We start from the raw sequence: 19,583 nt of genomic DNA, 5'->3' as shown, positions 1-19,583 counted from the left end.
ATAACAAAATGAAGATTACTCATTTCAATGTCCAAATACAGAATTGGATGTAAAATCAAAACTCATGGTTTATCTCTTTAAATCGGAAAAACAGTGTAGGCTCTCACCTGAATGTTGTTAACATTATTGGACCAATAGGTGATTGGCTGCTCCGTGTGATAATTATGTGCCTGAAAACAGCAAGAGAAGTGTTAATTGAATGTAAATTTGCTTTCGGCTAAGGAAATGCAAAATAGAATGAACGGAAGCACTGACTCATTTCTGAGTCAAATGGATTTTAGTTTCCACATATATAGTAGTAATAATACGCTCAGAAAATACATAAAAATACGTTTTGCAGTTGTTGCAGACGATATGTCCAACTTAACTGTTAATCACAAGTGGTCAAGCCTCCGGCCTACCTTATTGGGCAAAGGGGGCTCCGGTTCCAAGGTGTAATGAAATGAAGCTTGCTTTGTTGTTGAATATTGCTTGGGTGGAGGAATAGGACTTGACCTCTCCAGTACCTCCTTGCTGCTCATTAAATCATACAGAACCAGCATTTGACAAGATTGATTATTGTGCACTCTATAAAGCACTTATTAGACACCAGTATATCTATCTGTCACAAATATCCCTGATGAAATACGTTGTAAAACTAGTTGCTGCTAAGCAAATCGTGTGGTGATGTGGTAATACAGAATATGTAAAGTGACTTTTCGATACAATATTGAACAAAGGGAAAGAGTGATGATATTGTGGCCTCGTTCCTTTCCAGGTGTTACCTATAACACTTGTTCATCCTTCATCTCTCCCTTAACCACAATGGTCGTGAGGGCACCACCGATGCCTGGGCTGTCATCTCTCTTAACAGTTGCCTGTCCTTTGCAGTCTTTGTCAGGTGTTGTACCGGCTTGTCAGTCCATGATATCACATTTGTCATACAGTTGATCTGGGATCATTCTCTTCTTTTTTTCCTTCTCCCCTGCCCTGTGAGATAATGTTGGATCGTTCCCCTTTTCGTGTCACATGTCCCAACCATTGCAGTTTATTCTTCTCCTTTACTATTGTCATCAGTGGTTTGTGTTCACCCACTTTTTTTTGTAATTTAAACTCGAACTGATGAATAAATTACCGATTGCATAATTGTTCCATCTTAATTGTTATAGTTTCTGTATCAGGGCAGTGAAAAACTTGTTGAGACAGAGATACCAAAAAGCCACATGGACCAAATATCTTTCAATTAGCCTTTTTGTACCAAACTGTACTCTCCCTCCTGCCCTACCCCCAAATGTGCACTAAATAATAGATTTAGTATATTGATGTTAGAGGTTAATTCAATTAAAATGCATATGTATTACGAAGTCTATATTGAAAGTTAAATATTTAATTTTAAGATGTGATAAACAACCCCGATATGTGTATACTGTATATTTGTTCCAGAAAAGCAAGCATTGAAAATTATAGATGACAGTTATAGATTGGTCAAATCCATTAACAGAAATTGCATCTGCATTATATGATTATTTATCATAAAATATTGAAAACGAACACGTATGAAAGGTCATGCTGTAATCGACTGCCATGTATAATATCAGGATGGAGATTATATTTGTACTGGATGTCAAGAAAGAAATATGTGGCAGCTTTAATATGCACTGTCATAGCTACAAGACCTTGAATTTCACTATTAAAAAACCCCTGTTTAAGTAAACTGAATTATCTTAGAAAAGTTTTATATTGTTGTCGCTACAGTATATGTGTAAACACACGGTAAGCGTGTTCTGAAAACAAAAGGCCACAAGATATATTTAGATAAAGCAAAACTGACAAATTTCTTCAAAAGTTGCATGTCATAAGAAACTGACAACAGCAAACCATAACGTATGAGGGTTAACAGCCTACTTGCTATACTGCCATTTACTGAACACCTAACAGCCCTGGAGGTTGAGAGTCTCATGCATATTAAATCAGCATGATCCACAAATCCTGCCTCCATGGTACTGGGTTACACGCATGTGGTATGATGCCATGCAATATTAATCTTTACACTTTCCGTACCTTATTCTGTCACGAAGAGTCTTTTCCAGTAGCAGCTCCCTTTTTCCTGGGGGAAAAAATAATACTCGTAGTGGAATGGGCACAGATTTCTACGGAAATGCGTCCAGCGGCTGTACCGTATAACAATATATTTGTCAACAATAAACATTTGTGTTTGATATTTTTGTGTAGTTTCCTTTGTTTGACCAAGTGGTATTTTGGACAATATTCTGAGAAGTTAATTCACAATCGTTAGTAATATTTTCGTAACAATTTTTTTTTACATAAAATACAGAGCATTCACACTGGGACTCATCAATATTTACGTTGAGATACGTGATCATGATACTATGCGTGCATAAGTTGGAGGTCTGGACAAAATCATATTAAATTCAATTAAACAATCATCATCTTGATTATCATTTTCATCCATCATTGTCACCATCATCATCCCTCCCACCACTCATGTAGAGTTCCTACAATCATCACTTGTGCTCCACAGATAATAGGATAGATGTAGTGCCCATTCGCAACATTTTGCTCTTAGTTGTGTTAATATAAGGGCCACTTTGTAAATAGAAATAATCATGGATCAACCCGATTCCAAGAGGCGTTTAACTCGACTATAAATTGGAAAGAGGCATTTTAATCAGCAGTGCACTAGAATCGGAAGTGAAAGTATACCATACTGTGGCCAGAAAACCATCACCTCGTGAGTACGAGTGCATGTGGAACGACACAAATGGGCCGTTCTATGGCGACAGTTGGTGTACTATACACAAGGGCTCACTAGAGGGCAGATTCCCGATGTCACGGAAGTCGGGTCAGGACATGACAGTCTGGGTGAACCCGCGAGAGCATGTGACCGGACGAGGGGGTACGGGGGCCCCCAGAAGGGGGTGAGCAGGCCACGTGATGTGGACCCAGACTCTTCGCGAAGGATCGAGAAGGGGGCGTGACCAGAGGCGGAGCTCGGTCACGCCACAGGAAATATAAGCCGAGCCCCAAGAGGGAGCGTGGCTGTCGTCTTCTCCGATATTCGCTCTTCAGTATGTGACGACACGATGACACGATGGCTTGTCGGCAGTTCTGGTTCAACCATTTTGGGAATCCATTCAAGTGGTTAGGAACGGTGGCTCCCACCTTACGTAGTTAACCTGTAATGTACATACTCGCTCGGAATGTACATAGTAAACCTTGGAATGTTGAATAGTGTTGGTTGTGTTAGAGAATAAAACGTGTTGTCTCCCAGTCTTGGTGTACGCCTGATTAGAACTCACTAAACGTGTTATGGAGAAAATGGTCCTCATCATAATAACATATACATTGGTCTGCCATACCTTGCTCATTGGGTTTAATTGTATGAAATTAGCATTCTGTTTTTAAATGCTCCAGTATTTCAGATACTGTACACTAAAGACACCAACCTGCCTCTCGCTACTCACCTTTGGTGCGAAAAGCTGTGTTAGTCGGCAGGCTGTCGATGTCTTGTCTGGTGGGCTCAACACCCCTTTTTCTTGTGAGTGTGGCGCTCACAGTGCTGAAGTGGATTCCACAGGGCGGGCCAGTGGTGAGGCCTTTATCCTCCTCCACATGTTGCCTCATCTGATGCAAAGACATACAAGAGCACACAATATAAAACAAAACAAATTCTCTCCATGACGGAGTACGATTGCATTTTGGCCATATTTATTCAGCTTGATGTGTAAATATTTGAATGATTTTGTCATGCATTAATAACCCTAAATCCTACTCTTAATGCTCAATATATGAAATTACACTCTGAGTAGGCTAAATGGACTCCATATTCTTAGGTTATTTCGGTAAAGTCTATCTACGTGACTTTACCGAAACAACCAAAGAATATGAATTACTTAAGTCACGAAAGTTTTAAGTCTAAATAGTCCAAGGTTGTATACTTCCTCACCAACTAGAACTATCATATGCGGAGGAAAAACTTGCCACAGTATTCAAATAAAACGTATACCATTCCTCCTGAACTCAAGCGGTTATAGTGCAACTATAGTATAGTTCTGATGTAACGGTCATGGTAAGTGTGCAGGATGCCTTAAAAGTGTAGAGGAGTAATGTGAGCAACCATGAGAGGGCATACAGAGGGAGGTGCGAGCGAGTTGACAGCGGAGGATGACGTCATTTCACGGGTGCTGTAAGGGGGTACCTTCGGGAACAAAGGCGGGTCCGAGTTAGGGGGAGGAGCCACCCAAGGTGTAATTAACGGGGACCCCGTGACGAGGGCGTGGTCGTTGTGGGAGCCCGGAGTGTGGATCGGCTGCAGGAGGTCTCTCCCGCTCAACGCCGGACGGTGTTGGCTGAACCCCCGTCCGGGGCAGACGAGTGGGAGAGCCAAGGGGATAGCCGAGAGTAGGGCTCCAAGTATTCAGTGAGGATCGGCTCAGAGAGAGTGGGTTCTTCTCTCCTCATTGCTGGGCAGTGTTGGATGAGCCCCCGCCCCGGCCCGAGTGAGAGAGCCCAAGGGATAGCCGAGGGTAGGACGACATAGTGTTCGGGGGTCCAGGGTAAAGACCAAGAAAAGAGAGCACCTACCCTTGGTGTGAGCTTGAGTGCTGAATGTAATAGTGTTTAATAAACGGTAACAGCCCTTATAGTAAATTCCGTCTCCGTGTGGTTCTACTATACAACAAAAGTAATGTCTCCTATTTGTATGCCTCAATACATTTCTACGGAACGCAGTATGCAAAACATGCAGAGATGTATGCTTGTGATGACATAAATAGGAATACATGGATCAGAGAATATACACAAATTAAATACATCATTTTGACTCTTAAGAAAATAAAGTGGTCTTGGGCAGGATGCATTACTGTGTAATAAAGGACTCGTTCACTGGGTCTGTCTCCGTTGTCCTTTATTTGGGTTCTTTACACTTGTCCCACACGGCCCTCGCTCAGAGCCTCCCCGCTTGGCAGCTCCACAGCTGCCTTCGCTCCCGTAGCCTTCCTCGCTCCTGCAGCTCCGCTGCAGGTCCCCTGTGCAGTCCTCCGGCTGCTCTCACTGCAGCTCCACCACTGCTCCCCGTTCCTCCGTGCTCGGTCACCGCTGGCCGACGGTGCCGAGTCTTACTGTGTGTGTGGCGATCTCGCCACTCTCCAACCTCCGCCCTGCGTGGCCTCACTCTGTCTCTATCTCCAACACTCCCCCGTCTCTTCCGGTATCTCTCCCTTAAGACCTCACCCCTCTCTCTCACGTAACCTAACTCCTCCCCCCCGTGACGTCATATCCACGAGGCCGTTTACGCCCGCATTACACCACCCTCCCCCGTAGAAAAAATCCAGCCGACCTCGGCTGAACAATAACGACAACAAGTAATGCGAGCGAACACAACCATCACACATGCAAGGTCAACGAAGCATACAATAAATATAACAATAACAACAAAAACACAACAGTAAAATTCAACGAAATGTAAGGGACTTCGACCGCGTGCGGGTCGCCGGTCCATCCCGGATGGGCGGTGGCCCTCCTGCAGACCGGGAACGTGACGGGGTTTTAGGAGCGACAGGATGAAGTCCTCCTGTCGCTATTGGAGGCCCGTCAACGTCCCGGTCCCGTATCCCTGAAGGCCCAGCGTCGGGGGTGTCCCGCGATCGTGTTTGCGGCGGGGTCGGAAGGGCGGCGGGGCTCGGAGTCCCCGCAGCCGTGGTAGGCACACCCCGAGCAGAGTCCCCTGTCTCCTGTAGTATCACGGCCGGCTTGTCTGTCCTGGAGGATCCTTCCGCGGCACGTCCGCTGTCGAGGCCTCCTGCTGGGGCGGACCTGGGACACGGGCCCAGCAGTCCCTGGCGTAATGGCCCTTACGGCCGCAGCGGAAGCAGTCGATGTCGTTGCGCCGCGCCGCAGGCCCCCCGTCCCGACGCTCCCGTGTCGGCGGCGCAGATCGCGGCCCCGGCCTACTGCAGGCCGACCACTGAGCAGAGGCGGCTGTCAGCTCCTGCGGGCCCCCCCCGTCAGGAACGTACACCGCCTTCTTGGGATCCCAACCCACGGCACCTCCTTCGACGATGGGCCCCCCCGTCCACGCCGTGACTTGCTTCCAACGGCGCAGGTTGAACTGGGCATCAAGACATTTAGCGGCCGCCCGGGATGTCAGCTTTTCGTGGCCACACACCGGCATAGGAATCCCCAAATCCCGGGACAGCTCGAGCATCTTACCCAAGATGAGAGGTTCCAGCAGGTCAGGTTCCGTCTCCGGGTATGCGGCCATGGCCAACTCCAATACCGCACCCCTGTATGCCACCGGCGACTCCTCGGGTGCTCGCTGGCATTGAACAAACCGGCGATGAGCATCATCCGGTGGCTCGTATGCGTCTGCCATCTCGTCAAAAACTCCTCTCAATGTTTTCTTCTTCTCGGCCTTTATAGAACGGAAGAATCTCACCGACTCGTCATCGAGAAGAGTCGGTAAAACCTCCAATGCCTCAGCGTCCATCCACCTCGCTGAGCGTACCGCCGCCAAAAACTCTGCAGGCGAAAGCACTCCAATCGCCACCGATGGAGAATTCTTTAACGGTCGTGAGATGACGACTGCGACTCCTTGTTGCGCCGTCCTCAGCCGATGACTCATCAGGCGGCATATTCAAAATGGCGTCGCATCGCAACGTGTTCAAGATGGCGGCCTCCCGCCGCGGAGAGCGCAAGATGGCGGCTTCCCGCCGTTCTTCTCCTGCCACGCCCAAGATGGCGTCTTCGTGCCGCGTGGCCGATGGCGCCGACAGCGGAGGCAAGGCGGCGACCTGCAGACCTCCATCGGCTCTCCCCAACGCCGTCCTCGGCGTAACGAGCTCGCACAATTGCGCGAACACGATTTTCAGTGTCTCCAGCTGCGCCACCATCTGTCTCCATCGCAAGTCCGCGTCCTCCGGCGCAGCCGGGTCCACCGCCGCGGCGACGTCTTGGACTCCTGGACCCGTACTCGTTCCCGAACGGATTTCCTCCTCCATCGCAGGCAGGTCCACCGCCTGAGGAAGGTCGTCGTCGTCGGATGATGTAGCAGATGATGGCGCAGGAATATTCTTTCTTCTGAGCTGTTTTGACATGCCGTTTCACTTCTGACACCAGTGTAATAAAGGACTCGTTCACTGGGTCTGTCTCCGTTGTCCTTTATTTGGGTTCTTTACACTTGTCCCACACGGCCCTCGCTCAGAGCCTCCCCGCTTGGCAGCTCCACAGCTGCCTTCGCTCCCGTAGCCTTCCTCGCTCCTGCAGCTCCGCTGCAGGTCCCCTGTGCAGTCCTCCGGCTGCTCTCACTGCAGCTCCACCGCTGCTCCCCGTTCCTCCGTGCTCGGTCACCGCTGGCCGACGGTGCCGAGTCTTATTGTGTGTTTGGCGATCTCGCCACTCTCCAACCTCTGCCCTGCGTGGCCTCACTCTGTCTCTATCTCCAACACTCCCCCGTCTCTTCCGGTATCTCTCCCTTAAGACCTCACCCCTCTCTCTCACGTGACCTAACTCCTCCCCCCCGTGACGTCATATCCGCGAGGCCGTTTACGCCCGCATTACAACTGGAAAAAATGATATAATATGGACAAAGCTGGTGAAGGTGTGGTAGCCAAAGGAAAGATCAGCTTATGGGCTGGTGCCAGATTATTTGTGGCATTGCAGGACTGTGAAGGATGGTGACTGTAGGGAACCCTTAATTCAGCAGTAGACAGTGCATAGCTCATGATACACAACTGTAGATATATATTCCTGGGAATGTCAAGAACATTTGGCTGTTTTCAAAATTGACGCCATTATTTTTGATGCACTTACACCTACGGGGAACCTGGGGTAGCATTTCATAATGTTTGAAGGCTTTATCAGTGCCACTTTGTCAAGGTATTAAAGGTGAATGCATTTAGTCGTCGTTAAGCTCCATAAACAAGTCAACAGTCGCACCTCCGATTAGCATGGTTGGATACGTATGGTGCGAAATAAGTTCTACATACATACATGCTTAAATATTTGCAAAGAGCACCATGTGTGGCAGTGCCATTTTTGGAACATCGTTCACATAGGCAATTCCACAAAGGACAAAATTATGATAATCTGGAGGTGCTATATCAGGTTTGTAGATTAGTGAATGAGGCAGCACAGTCCACCAAACTATGCAATGGCCTGTAAAATGTATCAATGCTTTGGAATCTTAATTAAGAACAACAATCTGTATACATACATGCTTGAATTTGCCCATAGACTCACTTATTTAACAAAATGCTGCATTTATCTGTCTTCAAATTACCCGAGCTGATTTATACTTTATTTGAAGCTTTTGTGACTGCAGGAATCCATACTCTTTGGTCCTTTCGGGAAAGTCACATAGGTAGAAAAAGAATAATAGATCACAACGTTTTGATCGCCACAAGCAACCGTCTTCAGGTGGGAGTGAGAAACAGGCTGCTGAAACAAGTCCTTATATATAGAGCCGAGAAGGGGGGACGGGGGGTTTTGCCGCATCGGGCAAGAGGGTGGGGGCTAGAGCTTGTGCTGAGGAGGTGGCCATTGTATTGTGAGAGATTAGCATGTCAATGTGTATTGACGGTATATCAGCCACTAGGGGGATAGAGCGCTGAACATGGTGAAGGAAAGGTGCGGAGATGATCGAGGGTCGAGTGTAATGACGATATATCAGCCACTAGGGGGATAAAGCGCACAGCAGGAGACACACACACAGACAGAGAGACAACAACAACAACCGCCATTCGCCACTAAGTGACGGTGACGTCACCACGACGCTTGTGCCAGACCATGTGCACCTTGAGGCCACGTGAAGTGTCGAACGCCCGCTGGCAGGAGGTCATGGTGCAGACCCAGGTGCCACGGGTCGACTGACTGAGATGACTGGCTGATACACCACCTGTGCCCCCTACTGTGCCAACTTGCTGTGCTTTAGCCACCTGGCGCTCCGCTCATTGTTGTGAGCGTCGCTCCTCCGCCCTCCGTTGTTGTTGGAGGGCGACTGCCTCCAACTGCCCAGTAGCGTCCTTCACGAGCCTCCTCCACAGAGGCCGATCTTGAGACCGCTGGTACCAGTCATCGGCAAGTCCACTCAGCTCCACATCCTCCTGTACTACATCACTCCATCTCTTATCTAGCAAGGGCCACGCCCATTTAGCCCACTCGATCCGGCCGAACAAAAGCTGTTTAGGCATGCGGTGGCTGGGCATGCGGGCTACATGGCCCAGCCAACGCAGCCTTGCCTGCCGTAGAAACTCACCGATGGGACTTTGTCCAGATCTTTCAAGGATTTGTGAGCTCCTCACACATTCCAGCCTGGTTAAACCCAGGATGGATTGTAGACAGGCCAGCCTAAATGTTCCATTAAGGGAGTCCACATTTCACAAGCGCAAAAAAGGGAGGGAATGACCATGGCCGAGAAGACCTGGAGCTTCGTGCAGAGCGAGAGACAAGGTAGCTTCCACACAGCATTACGCAACCGATGAAAATATAATGCCGCTCGACTGATTCGGAGGGAGACCTCAGCTGTTAAACCGGAGCCGGTCATGAGCACACTGCCCAGGTATGGGAAACTCTCCACTCTCTCCACAACTGCCCTATCACCAATTTGGAGTTGTGGGGGTGGATTGTCCGATTGTACAAAATACCCAGGCAGGTGCTTAGTTTTGGTGGGGCTGATGGTAAGGCCCCACCTCTTAGTGGCAAGCTCCAGGTTCAGCAGCAGCACCTCCAACTCCTCCTCTGAGTGAGCAGCAATCACCAGATCATCGGCCTACATAACATGGTTGAGCAATAGGGAGCCATCACTTGACCGTACCCGGGCATCGATCAGCCTCCCATTGTATCTGTACCAGATGGAAATTCCTCCAGTACAGCCATTGAATGCTTCACGAACTACGTGGTCAAAATAGATGTTAAATAATGTGGGAACCAGAGAACATCCCTATCGCACCCCAAGGTGTACAGAGAATGGCTCTGACAGAGAGACACACACACACAAAGACAGAGAGAGAGACACACACACACAGAGACACATAGAGAGAGAGAGACACCTAGAGAGACACAGAGAGAGAGAGACACACAGAGAGAGACAAACAGAGACACACAGAGGAACACACCTAGAGAGAGAGAGCACTATGCTCAGCTGCCTTTACCTCCCCAGTGCTGATATTTACACACTGCACCAGGTATCCATTTAAGGTTGACCCAACCCACGGATGCCCAGTACAAACAGGTTCGGATTTCACATGCCAATGATCTTAACTGTATGTGGGAGCCAAACCCCTGTATCTAGGATCATAGAATATTGCACAAACCACTGAACTTGGGTCGCCGGGTTCGTCGCAAAGTTCGCTAACCACTCTCTATACTCTCACATACACAGACACAATGGAGGGACACCCTCGAGTTCTTCCTGGCAATGTCACCCCATGCCCAGCGCATTTCTTTTGAAGCTGCGTTTAGTTTATTTTTCATTTAGCACAATAGTTTTTTTGACTTGAAAATGTTGTCACACATGTTTTGCCCTGTTTTTGCTGTATCCATAATAACTATTACTTTCCTGCAAAAGAGATTAGGGGGGGGGGGTGGTTGGGGTCACTATGCCCTCGGGCAGTGTGCAAAAAAAAAACTGTTGTCGATGGTGTTACTACGTTTGACAAACGGCGTGCCTCGTAGGTGGCATGGCAACAGAGCCCCCACCTGACCCTGTCCTCACACATGCCACCGAACTTCAAAAGACGAGAGCGTGCATGCTCGGTTCGAGTGTGTCACACATCAGACTCGCTGGGGACTGAGATACCGGTAGATATGTGGAAAGGCCAGATATGTGAATGTGTACATGAAGTGACGGTTACATCATGTACAATTAAGGTACCAGGACAGAAATAAAGTGAAACACGCCTTTGAACGGGGGGGGGGGATGCTTGACTATAGAAGTATGTGAATAAGAGATTAACAATGGAAAACTATATGTGAAATAGATGGTGTATATCTATAGACAATGTCTGTTACACCATGCACAACAACTGAACTGGGATGTGGCTGGTTAATTGGTCAGGGCGAATATGCGATGGTAAAATAAACGATGTTGCTTCGACAATTCCACCCCATCAATTTCCTCCACAAAAGCACTGCTGGGTATGCATCTCTCCTGCCCCGTGGAGGGTTGGCGTGTTTACTGATTTACTCCGACACCTAGCAATGCTCCCGCGTAGGTGGCAAAAATAACACACGCAAAAAAAAAACCTGGTAAATAGGTGATAATAGTACCGGCACCCGCAGGAAACACTGTGGACTTGTTCTGAATGTGCAGGATGAAAAAATAAATAAACAGATGAGCAACGTATAACGTTGTTTTGTTTGCAGAACAGGAAACAAAAAAAATCATCATTGCATGTTAGACCAACATAATATATCAACAATAATCTGACCCACAACGATTTTGATAAGTCTTCTGTTCCTAATGTAATTCTATATATTAAAAAAATATTAAATTTCACCTGTGCAATGTAAGTATTCTCATTTTTTTTACGTTTTCAACAATTAGCTGGCAATGATTGATGAAGAGGAAGGTAATGTGGTGGTCGATGTTTGTTTTTGGGATGATGTCCTGATTTTAATTGTCTGACCTCATGTGCCATTTCGTATACGGACAAAGGGCGGGGCTGACCTGAGTAGTGGTTGGGGTTGGCAGAGGAGGAGGTGGTGCCTATGACCAAAATGCAGGGCCAACGTTATACTGGTAGGAACCACCTGGTTCCACCAGCCCACAGGGGATTATTGTGTCCGTCCGTCCATCGTGAATCTAAAAATGGGAGGGGTGGGGCTGGGTGGAGAGGGGAGGGTGGGGAGGGGCTGGGTGGGGAGGGTGGGGCTGGGTGGGGGGTGGGAGGGGTGGGGCTGGGTGGGGAGGGGCTGGTCACCCCGCGGTGCCCTTATAAAACTCAACGTTTAACCTACTCACGCCGGCTTGTGCCCGCCCACACAGTCGGGCATATTTGTGGAATACACCACGCCGCCGTTGACTCTGGCCATTGACCGAGCAACCCAACGTTCCTACCAGCTCCCTCCGCAGGATTGTGTTACATAAGGGAGGCCACTAAATGTATGTGCAGGGCTTTGTGATTTAGCGGGCGTTGCTATGTAAATGTGGGCTAGGATAACAGAGGGGCGAGCTGTGAGCTCATCATAGTTGAGCCTCCCAGATAGATGATGAAGACAATGAAGGATGATGATGATGGCAACGAATTAATTTAATGATGTGGAAAATGGGTATAGATATAATATACCTCATATACTGTACTCAAATGATGTTGTTCTTGAAACCAAAATATTTGAACTTGTCTTTCAGATGTACTCTTTAAACAAGTTCATATTCGTGGCTATCACACAAACCTTGCTGAGTAACATACTAACTTTGGACTGCCATCCCTGAAACGCAAACAGAAATGCCACCCAAAGCTGCTGAGATGTGTTATGCCAGGTAACCCGTTAGAATATAGGATTGATTGGCAGAAACTGAACTAGCTGTAGGATTTAGTACCGAGCATGCATGCTGAATTATCGAAACTGACAATAGCATTGGGCTGCCCTACCCCATACACCATGGGTGGAAAAATACAATAAATTATTTAACGTCAATTGTTATGCTCATAATACTTTAATAAAATGCTGTGCATAATAAACCATATTTATTTAATCTCGATTTAAAGGGTTCATGTCCCCCATTCAACCACTTGAGGCATTAACGTTAACTGCAATGGTAAAAATGGGATTCTTAAATGTAAATGCGAATTTGAATCACAACAATTCATAATCACTCATGTGGAAAAATGTTCCACTCCCATCCTCACCCACCAGGAACACTACCACCTTCATTCTAAACATGAACAACCAAGGCCGACAAGGCAAAAAGGCCTTGGGACTGAGAACCCAGAAACTCTTTTCACCTTCTCTTTTTTCCCACGTATTATGTCGGTTTCAGTGCTGCACTGTCCTTTTGAACATAGTTATTGCGCTTTAACAAACTATATCTCAATCATGATACTGATATCCAGGTGAACAATCAATAATTTTCTATTTCGGAACCGTCTGTATCAGCAGATCCACACAAAACGTTTCATCACGTGGATTTGCAAATGCTCTGTACATTACAATGGTAACAGTGTATTTCACACAACCATTAGAGTGAGACCATCAAAGGCAAGTACGTATGCGGACTTTCATCTTGGGTAGACATAGGACATTCAATTCATGGATTTCACTTGTGCTAGTTCAGTGTTCTCAATTGGGCATAAACGCCCTGAAGAAACGAAGCCTCTTATGTAATTTACGGTTTTAATGATTCTCCTTCAAAAATGCCTTGCCACAAAGCCAGCATTGCTTACTAAAATTGTAACTTTAAGCCAGATTTTGTGGCACTGCAACACAATTGCTGATCTTCATATCTATTTGTACATCTGGTTGTTGAAATATTGCCTTTGGAAAACCGAGTATTTTTGTTATCAAGACCATTTAAATAAAATAAACATGTGTTGTAAATATATGACTTTGTGTTTACACATTTGCAGATGTTCATGTATTCACAAGACATGAGTTACATTTAACAGGATGTTTAAGATTTAATAAAGATCACTTTTAAATGTATTTAGATCACATATATGAATGTATTACTTCTTCTTAAAAGTAAAATACTATATTGTATTTTTCGATTTGAAGCTTTCGTGACTGCAGGGATTAATCTTCTTGGTTCTTTCGGTAAAGTCACGTAGAAGGGAAATAATAAAATAATACAAATAAAACATAATAAAATACAATTGTATTTTATATAATTGTATTTTATTATGAAGATACTACATTGTACTTTGATCACAATGTGGAATAATATAACACCGGTCATCAAATGTACCCTCAATGAATTTACAGTAAATATGCAGGAATACAGACCAGCCACAAAACATTTTTTGTGAAATAAGAATGTTACTTTTAATAGAAATGGGTTTATTGATACTTCTTCTATTTTAAAGGGGTTGTCTGTTACTCAGTACCTACTGTAATGAAACTATGCAAATATCAATTTAAAGTCTGGTCATCAAATCACATTACAATTTTTTTTATTAGGCCCCATGGTGTTAAGTGCAGTCTCCAATTCGTATTATCCGCTCCATCTCGCTGAACCTTCTATTTGTGTGCTACAAAGGGTAATTTGCCCGAAACGTCCCCTGTTACCTATGTTTTCTCATCAGGCTAAAGTGTTGCGTTTTTAAAAAAACACATATACTGTACTATCAATTGGTAATTTCATGAATAAACACCAGGATGTAATATAAGCAAAATTCTGTACAATAGCAAACGCAATCTAATTAAACCTCGAGTAGTCTAGAGGCACACACATAACACAAGACATTAATTACATTTGACATAAAGAGTACTTTCGTGAACAATTGTCAACCGAAGGCGCCTTACAAACCCGCACAAATAACTTTAAAAGCGGAGACACAAACTCATCAAATGTGACAACTTAAACTCTTCCCCGGCCATGTGGTACCTTCTCCACGTTCTTTTGCCGAGGTTTCGTTTCCAGCAGCTGAGGCTCACCCCCACTGTGTGGCGATTCCATGTTTCCTCCGGGTTAAAACAAACACCCGAAGCAAAACAAGAAATCAGTGCCACAGAGATGAGTGTGAAGGAGGAGGAGGTGGAGGGGGGCTATCTGAAGCCAGTCGAGAGTTACAACTCTCTCGGCGTATCAACAACAAAGCAAGTTGCCGGGCAACACAGAAGCGCTTGTTGTGACGATGGAGCAGGGGGGTTAACACTGCCGCGCTGCGATACGAACCTCCGCTGGCAGAGTTCGATTTCCGCTCACGGCCAACGTCTGTGACGAATATTTGAAACAGTTTCGTGGGTCTCCCCCCCTAGGTCGACTCAGCCTCAAAACGAGAGTACCTGGTGCTGTGTGTAAACATCGCCACTGGGGAGATAAAGGCGGCCGGGCGTTCTGACCTTCATAGGTACAGTACTCGATAACAGCACTTGCACCAAATATGAGTCTGTGACAGTCCTAAACGTGGCCAGGAAACTTTTGGAAGTGTGCACCACCCCCCTACATTCATGTTACACCCATGTGAACCGTAAATGCATGGCTACATGTCAGACGTGTTACTGAAGCCAGTCACATTGTTGAAGAAGGCAGCAGACCTGAGCAGCATGAGACTTAATTCCAGATACGTATAAATTATTATTTAATGTCCTAGAAATTTTTATTCAACCAATGAAAAACTAAGATTCCAAGTAAACAAAAACAATGCAGTATACTATGTACATTTCATTCATATTCACGACAGCGCATAACATCAATCGGAGACGTGATGCCAAGCACGCATGTCATGCATATTAATGAAATCTTGTGCCACCCAGTCCCAGGAGAAAGTCACTGTCTCATTAGTGGTGAAATTATTTCCGAAAATTCTAGCAATAACGGTAAGTTTGGCTTTGGAGAGGTGGTTAACTAATGCCAACGCAGATGAGACGGGGCCATGCAAGGTCATGCGAGTAATTTCAAATGTAGAATACGGAGTGGCAGTTACGGAATTTACATGAAAAGGTAAAGTATAAATACGAGACATGTCATGATGCATCGATTCGCCAATTCATATCGTTTCTTTAACGCATGATAGTGCATTGCGTTTTGCATGTACGAATAGATTATTTGGTTTTTATATACATTATATAGTATTGGTTACAATAATAGAGAAGCAACATTTTGAAAAAATTACATCACGACCCAAAATCATAACACTTTATCAAATCGTGAGAGAGTGAATCGTTATATGGCAATTGAATAAATATTTATAATTTAGCATACATGGAAGGCCGATGTTCACTGGATATAACATGATTAAAGAATGCATTTCATATATTAAAAAACAGTGAAAAATAGAGGTAGCAGAGCACGTGGATGTTCTACAACATCCAAGGTCACAGGGTCACTGCATTCCATGTAACAAATAAGTATATAGCTTTGGAACTGCCTCAGCACAAACGCACATCATTTGATCCTCATGGCAGTACCCCGCGGTACCAAATAACACAAAACTGGTCGAGACAGTTAAATACTTTATTTCTGGGACACTATTTTTTCCCACGGGTGTACTTCACTCCGCGACTGGGGTACCAATCAATCCGACATCGGTGCCACTCCGCGATGTCGAAACGCAGCGAGGACGATTGCGCCGAAACGCTGAACGCTCGCACGCACCGTAGTGGTGCATCGTGAATACATCTCGTCGAGATGAGTCGATTGCCGCATCGCCGACCATCAACAGACTAAAAATGACTGCATAACGGACATTATGCGAGAGCCGGGGTACAATGGTCCCCCGGGGTGTCGCCATGCGGTTTATTTGTTAGAACAGTTGACGATAAGGCGTTACACTTCCAAGCGTTGACATGTACATCTCGAATTCCCGACAAATGATGAGCTTAGAGTTTTACCATGTCCGTTTATGGCACAATGCTGTATCGGACCGTACGCACCTTAATTAGCAAAATAACTTTATTTACACAATATTTATTTTAGGGTAGCCTTTTCAATTCACCCTGAATTCTAGCTTTCTCAAGTCTGACATCAAGAGGTTTGAGCGTACTTTGCCGCATTCAGTTTAACACGTAGGCTTTCGCGACCAATATTATTCATAATATAGGTATTTGGGTCACATTTATAAATAACGCGATCTGACCCAAGAACCTTTATTATGAATTTGCCGCATTGGTCGATGTTGGTTGATGAAGGGGTGGGGCGCAGAGGCAGGTTCAGATGCTGCTACTCTTCGCTTTACTCTTGGCTTCATCGTACAGCACGCGAATTAATCACTTTGCCAACACTCCACCCCCCAGATTTGTTAGCCGTGGTGAAATGATTCACCTTGTCTGCAATTTGAAGCATTGCCACGATGTGAGTTCTGATTATATCACTGTATTGCCATTGTGGTGCATGTTGAATTCATAGCGCCATGAAACTATGGAAACTTTCGTCTTATTAAAACTAAACATATTAATTTAAATGAATACGGCTGGCAGTATGAACACATGACGAGTTGTGGCGTGCCAACCTCTTAACAATGAGGCATTTCTACAATAGAAAATATATAATTCATCCAGTTGAAATTTCCCCACCTTTGCAATGGACTTTTCTTGGGGAACGTATTCAGCTCAATCTACATTCTGATTCAATAAACCACGGAACACTAGATGTCTGTTTTAAATATATGCGTATGAATGAGAGTGTTTAAAAATTCAGGTCGGGAAGAGAGGAGTGAGGCATGTGGTTTTTGAAAGGGAGGGGTGAGACAGGGAAATGGATGGGGAGTAAGGTGTCAGCAGGTGCACTTACTTTGGCTTGTATAGGTCTCTTTATGTATGACCAAGTGACAGTCCATGGAGAATACAAGTATCTTTCAAGGCTATAAACACCGGTGTACGTCTATGCATGGCACTCCGTGTGACCATTCACTTGCCATTGTGGTTGTCCACCCTTCAGCCCCAGACCACAGGGTAACACAGCCAACTAGTTTCAACCGTCTGGCATTATTTACAAAAAAAGGCATATACATGTCCAACTTTGCAGTTCCCATGAGATTCATTGTTATGCGAAAACGTCAGCTGCTCACATTAGATTTTGCCACCTGCTATTTTTTTTATTTATAAAATAGGACCTCTAACTAATCAGAATGTGGACCCTAACTAACGCTTTGCAGGTGCAATGCTAAAATTCCTGCTCTTTCAAGCGTTCTTCGTCCACTCCCAAAAAAACCTTCCATCAATCAGCATGTCTTTCAGCTGTTAAACAATTCTGTGGAATGGTTTGACAGCTGATGGGACTCCTCGGAATGGTATATCATTCTTCGTTGCATAATGTCTTTTTTTAATGGGTCATTATTTTAAATTAGTTTCATGCTGCTGCTATTCAGATGGGAAATCACGTGAAAAGCAGTTCTGCCAATTAAGTTCGCAGTTTGTTTAAATAGCCAACATTTGAATTATAATGCATGCAATACATATGTGACTATGTACATGCTATAATCAAATTATGTTTGTATGTAAGAGCATTTGCTTGAGCACGAACATTTCCTGCTGCTAGATTTTATTTGCATGCAGCCTTTTAACCAGCTTCTGTGTATGTGCTGGATAAAACGTGCATGCTAATGATTAAGTAGCCGCTGTACGTGCAGCATCAAAGATAATGTACCTTAAGTAAAATATTAGCATTACCAGAAACATGATTATTTAATGGCAAGGTTTGTTAATTTAGCTATTAGGCTTAAACCAAAATGAGGATAAGCCATTACAATTACGAATATGCCTGTTTGTTATGATATAATGTACACGAAGGCTTGGTTTCCACAAACTATTTAAACTTAATGTAAGGTATTTATGAATATCGTTCACTGCTTTGCACAGTCGAATGTGTGAATGAATATTGTTCCAATAAAAACCTCACTTTTCAAGGAGTTTATATGCCTTCTATACTCAAGTAAATTGAATGAAAAAATAGGCTCGTAAAGTAACGGTATTTTTTATTTTATTTTGTTTTCACCTACGTGACTTTACCGGGAAAAAAAGAGTATGAGTAAAGGTATTTCGTTGGTATATAAAGGTTTAACTCCCCTGCATGTCCCCTCATCACATTTCAATACGAGAATGTATTATTTTCTCATTTGTGCTGTCCTGTGTATACTCTCTCATTTGTACCAACCATCTCATTTATTCTGTCTCATTAGCACGGTCTGTCTCATTCTTTTTCATCTGTAATATTTGTCTCTCTCATTTGTTTTATATAAAAAGACAATTCGCATACAATTTGCATGAATTGAAAATCATTTTCTTAGTCATAATTCAGTCTATGTACAGGTAGCCTGCATGTAGGTTGAGCAGCGGAACAATTCTCTACGAACCCGGTGACGTGAGTTGTATTCCCGCATCGGTGGAGTCATATCTGAACAGTTTATTTTCCTCTACCTACGCCCCCCACATCACGATCCCACAGTGACCACCGTGGTAACGTATGGTCAAAATGTGTTTGCCACAAATGAACCACAATACCTTGCTGATCTTGTCAAGGAGCATAAACCATCAAGCGAACTTCGGTCATTCTCGCAGCAGCTTATGGCTGCGAGCCATCGAACAAAGACGGTCACTTCTGCGGCAGTTTGAAATCCTCTTCCTTCCGATATTAGGAAACAGAGGTGTGGACTCGAGTCATGTGACTTGGACTCGAGTCAGACTCGAGTCATGAATTTGATGACTTGCGACTCGACTTGGACTTGCATAACAATGACTTTGTCCCACCTATGAGATGTGGACTCGAGTCATGTGACTTGGACTCGAGTCAGACTCGAGTCATGAATTTGATGACTTGCGACTCGACTTGGACTTGCATAACAATGACTTTGTCCCACCTCTGTTAGGAAACCACTGGAGCTATGCACTCTTAAATCTAGATTGAAAACTAATTTCTTTAGAACTGCTTTCGGTGTTTAGTGTGTTGTCCTTCCCCCACACCTCTGATTTGCACGGTTGGTTACATA

General features: G+C 45.0%; 1 long non-coding RNA gene across 2 annotated transcripts; it reads right to left on the bottom strand.

The window, feature by feature from the left end:
• Positions 1-4: 4 nt before the first annotated feature.
• Positions 5-14,984, bottom strand: LOC144953947 (uncharacterized). 2 transcript variants are annotated; one of them, XR_013640983.1, is made up of 4 exons: positions 14,543-14,984; positions 3,465-3,624; positions 402-2,086; positions 5-170 (listed from the first exon to the last, which is right to left on the bottom strand). It is a non-coding gene; the product is annotated as an uncharacterized LOC144953947 (long non-coding RNA). The 2 variants fall into 2 exon arrangements; XR_013640977.1 differs by having other exon boundaries at positions 5-2,086.
• Positions 14,985-19,583: the final 4,599 nt, after the last annotated feature.

This window comes from Lampetra fluviatilis, chromosome 3 (assembly GCF_964198595.1).
Source record: "Lampetra fluviatilis chromosome 3, kcLamFluv1.1, whole genome shotgun sequence".
Lineage (NCBI taxonomy): Eukaryota > Metazoa > Chordata > Hyperoartia > Petromyzontiformes > Petromyzontidae > Lampetra > Lampetra fluviatilis.
This window is presented reverse-complemented; position numbering and strand designations above follow the sequence as displayed.